Below are 5,396 nucleotides of genomic sequence, written 5' to 3' on the forward strand. Positions count from 1 at the left end.
GGTTCTATTAAATATATTTAACAAAATCTGGATTTCGGGTGACTTTCTTTCTGATTGGAAAAAAGCCATTGTCGTTTCTATTCCCAAGCCTGGTAAGGATCCAACAAATCCTACCAGTTATCGTCCTATTGCTTTGACAAGTTGCATTTGTAAAACCATGAAAAGAATGATCAACCGTAGACTGTACCACTGAGCTACGTCCCGCCCTGCCAGTAACGGATGCAACTTTTTCATCACTGGATTCACAAGACACCCATATGAAGATTATTTGTTTGATGTTTTGCAGTGTGCGTGCGTGCGTGCGTGCGTGCGTGCGTGCGTGCGTGTGTGTGTGTCAAAGACATCAACTTTTTTAAACATCTCGAGCTCTTTTTCAATGGTGAAATGGAAGGAAAGAAGGAAATGTTTTAGTTACCGACGCACTCAACACATTTTGTTTACGGTTATATGGTGTCGGACATATGGTTAAGAACCACACAGATATGAGAGAGAAAACCCGCTGTCGTGACTTCATGGGCTACTCTTTTCGATTAGCAGCAAGGGATCTTTTATATGCATCATCCCACAGACAGAATGGTACATATCACGGCCTTTGTTACGCCAGTTGTGGAGCATTGGCTGGAACGAGAAATAGCCCAATGGGAGGGTGTAATGGATGCTCTCTTCCAACAGTGGCTGAAGAAAGTATCTCTTTCAAAATAAAATCTTAATTTACAACGTGGTCTTATTGGTGACCTAACCTACCTTCTGAAGCATTCTGAATGATCGGATTCTAAAATTACACCATAACCTAGGATTTGTTACCTTAATTACAGGTTATTGGTTGGGTCTAGCGAGGGCATCACGAGATATGACGAGGGGCGTCAACGAGTGCGTTTAAACGTCGTCGACAGAGCTGTCAACCTGTGACAATTCTTAGGCGTGAGAAAATTAGAAAGCAGGGTCCAGGGGCTGCAGGCTCTTTGCAGGCTCTTAGTCGGGTAAAGGGCGAAGTTTTTTCTTTGTTGTTTGTTTAAGTCCAAAATGGAATCTATAAAAAAAAAAAAAAAAAAATGAGCGAGTGCGAGTTTTACTAATTAATACGGTTAATGTTAAACCATAAAAGTCGGTCATTGATAGCGAGTGATTGTTGGTATTGAACCGAGGATAGGTTTAATATGCTGTATTATTATTATTATTAATAATAGGTAACGAATTCAGAGACCTGCATAATCAGCATAATTCCATTCAGCTCTAAAATATAAACCACGATTATAAAATATTTTTATTTTTAGAAAACGTGTGAGATTATAGTAACGTTGCGTGAGTGCGTGATGTTTGTTACAAATGCGTGAGACTCACGCCAAATGCGTGAGAGTTGACAGGTATGAAACGAGTTCGCATAGAGAACGAGATAACGCCCCTAAAAATATCGAGTGGCACCCGGGTCAGCCCATCGAATCTGTATAACATGGCATAACTGACTGCTTATCTGTCTTGTGTATTATCATGACGGCTAGCATTTTGACCGTGCAAAGTGATAGCCCGTACATGTTACACATAAGCGTACGAGACAGGGGGCCGGGGTGGGTGAGGGAGGTGGACACATCTGCTAGTGCTGGAGCAAAACATCAAATTCGGGGGAAATTATATAGATATGCGGTAAAAATGCGCTAAACTGAAACCTTTTTACCATGTATTTTAGGGCCGTTGTTTGTTCGGGGTGGGGGAAAATGAGTAGTTAATAGTCTAAAACTCCTTAAACGGTTAAGAAGAGAATTTTCTTTAAGTTTCTATAATTCTTTCTGGATTTTTCTCTCGTTTGATTTCCATCTCATTTTCCCCGGTCTGGCAGCCCCCTCCTACATTCCACCTTGTTTTGCTGTCCATATCTCTGTCTTTGTTCTCGAACTGTGACTGTTCGTCATCGAAGTGCAGAGGTGGAAACATCCTCTGGAGGGTTTCATCATCAGAATGGCGAATTCACCACACAACCATCAGGTTTCAAAATGAGTTCAGTGAAAGCATTGTCATTGGTCAACGACATAAATTGTTTTTCATTCTTAATACAGGTGTATGTATAGAATTTAATTGCCTTTCTTATTGAAGCGTATTCTGGGACGTTTGTTTTCACTTCATTAAATCTTTAAACACTTTCCAGTGTTCTGAAATTTCCTATTTCATCACACAAATTTACTATATAGAGAATATACGGCTGCCGATACTGTTATCGCATGCAAAAAAAATGTCTAGACTGTGGCGAGCGACCTTTATTTGGGGTGTACAGGGGGGTCGAGTCATGTTCCCCCGGAAAATACTAGTATATTATTTTTAATTGCATAATGAGGGGTTCGACACACCCCACACCCACACCCCACCCCACCCGCACATGCCACTATAATTATGTTTTTTAAGAACTGTAATTCTTCCTAGGGCAGTTTAATTTCTTATAGTTCATTTCTTTTTTTAATATCCCGTAATTTATTTGTATAATTTAAATAAACAATCTGTTTTACGTTTTCGGAAACGTTTACACCAAACAAATTGAATTCTGTTGTACCCTATTCTATAGTCCGTCCCACACGGAACGCCTTTTTTCATACTATGGAATTTACTATAAGTTAATTATTTATGGATTTGTAAATTGCACACAAAAATAGCATATTTTTGTTATTTCCAAAACACGTTTGCTTTTCTTCTTACGTCAAACCAAACTGAAAAAAATAATAATAAATTAAAAAAACAAACACATTTTTACAGAATGATGGGACGGACTACTAGTTTCATCGCGTGTGATCAAAGACTTCTAAAATTTAAATTTTTTTTGTTTCCTATCCATATCAGGTAGGGCGGAGCTGAGGGTGACTCTAGCCCACCCCCACCCCAACCCGAATAATTCTGAATCAAAAATATTACTGGTAATAAATCATACGGCAGAGATAAATGTTACTTGTAGAATGCAGGAAAATGCATTTCAGAACACCTGGTTGTCGAGAAAAAAACGTTAAGCAAGCGAGGTCCAATCTATTTTTAATGTCACAGACGTTGGTATATCACGTGACCGTTATCGTTTTGGTTCGGTTTGTTTTTTCGTGCATGGTTCGCGCAATCAACATCCGATTTGTTGTTGTTCATTTGTGAGATTTTTCTTCACAGTTCGTGAACATTTTCAGTAACAATAAAGTTCAGACAAGTAAGTGTCTCAATACAAAACGTTACAAACCCTTAAAACCAATAATTTTGCTAAGTCTTACGATATCTGGAGAGGGGATACAACCAGGACAGAACAGTTGGAACATGTCCAGGAGAGGTGAAACGAACGCACCCCAAGTCTGTGAAATTTGTCGTGACGTAGGCATTGTTGTGCTTCTACCAATGACATCAGAATACTAACTTTCAAAATTATTTTAAGCAATTGGGACATGGGGATTCCCATGGTATTTATCGATATAAAACCTGCTTTTTCACTCCATTTGCTAAAAACGTGATCTAAGTGTGTTACATGTTTGTAGATTAACCAAATTATAATTTATTTTCGCTGGATGGAACTAGGGTGTGCGGCTTTAATGCGAACATTACTGATAAGAATATAACCGATAAGATGTTCACGTGTCAGCAACTACCGCTTTTTAGGTTAAGTGTGCCCATAAATTTGTGTTACTCATCTCTTAAAAGGAAGGAGGCAGGACGTAGCCCAGTGGTAAAGCACTTGTCTGATGCGATGTCGGTTTAGGATCATTCCCCGTCGGTTGGCCCATTGGGCTATTTCTCGTTCCAGCCAGTACACCACTAGTATTTGAAAGGCCGTGGTGTGTGCTATCCTGTCTGAGGGATGGTACACCTAATGTAGCAGGTTTCCTCTCTATGACTGCATATTAAAATTACCAAATGTTTGACATCCAACAGACGATGATAAATAAATTGATGTGCTCTAGTGGTGTGGTTAAACAAAATAAAAGTTTTAACTTAAAGGGACTGTCCTGAGTTTGCTTTCATTGTAAGATGTTTTTGTCTAACAGACTTTTTGGTGACTGACATTATATTTTTTGTGTTAAGAATATCAGTGTCTAGGTAAACAAGGTGTTTGTTGTCGTCCTAATGTGGGAGAGACTAAATCGTAGACACTGAGAGTCGTCAGCCAGTGAGCGTCTACTGAATATTCATGATCAAACGGTTGATCGACATCGAGATTTTACGACATCGAGTAATGTTCTGGTGTATACATATATAAATTATTCCAACTGTAGATATTAATGTAACAAGTATTTAATAATATACAGTGTGCTTAATAAATTGTGTAATTGAATGTTACGTAGCGTATATCAATGTCGTTGTTTGTTGTTTTCCTGCTCTTCTTCTGTGGGATAATCCCGCCGATATTTTGATGAATTTTACACCAGTGGTTACGGTTATCTATACGTCAAAATTGTAATGCACGTCTGTACAAATTAATTTCATAAACAAATAAACAAACAACAACAAAAATCATTCAACAACTACAGAATGTATAATTTAAAATAATTACTGTATAAATGAGTACAGGTCAAACCGATTACAAAAAATGTTGTCCTCTACTGTTAATTATAATTATTTAATTATTTGTAATAACAATTGTCCTAAATAAAAATAATAACAACAACAACACAACAGTAGTTACGGTAGGTTTTTGGAAAATTATAAATTTAAGATTTCAGTAGGTTGGATTATAAATACATTATCTCACTACCAAGTACACATGAAGTCATCCACTGATGTAGTTAACAAATTACACACTTCTTGGCTAATGTCTATTTCCTCAAAGTAAGTCTACTTTTGTAGACACAAAATTAATCAATTATCTAAGTGATCAGAGTAGATTTCTGTTTCTTTATTTTTTTAAATATGATTTTTATTAAATAGATTTGAATAAAGTACCACTGAAGGTTCATTTACCTTTAATATAGATATACATACATGTATACAATATATAGATATTCATACATCAATACATACTAGCCAGTGCCAGGTCTGCCCACTGTTTCATGCACGTAAGCGGGATCGACCGCGTAGATTGTAGGCCCCATGCATATGGTTGAGTTGAAAGAGCTTCCTTTTATGGAAGCTTCGATAGCTCAGAGCGTATCGTGGTTAGTCTGCCAATTTGCGGGCGAATCGGTGCCACAGGTTCGAGTCCCAGCAACGGCATGGGACAATTTGTGAGGCCAGAAAGGATTTAATTATCCCCTGCGCCAGTGCGTTAATATCTATGTATGTAATAGTCAACCTCGACATACATACAATATATAGATATTCATACATCAATACATACTAGCCAGTGCCAGGTCTGCCCACTGTTTCATGCACGTAAGCGGGATCGACCGCGTAGATTGTAGGCCCCATGCATATGGTTGAGTTGAAAGAGCTTCCTTTTATGGAAG

The sequence above is a fragment of the Gigantopelta aegis genome, chromosome 4 (genome assembly GCF_016097555.1).
Source record: "Gigantopelta aegis isolate Gae_Host chromosome 4, Gae_host_genome, whole genome shotgun sequence".
Taxonomy (NCBI): Eukaryota; Metazoa; Mollusca; class Gastropoda; order Neomphalida; family Peltospiridae; genus Gigantopelta; species Gigantopelta aegis.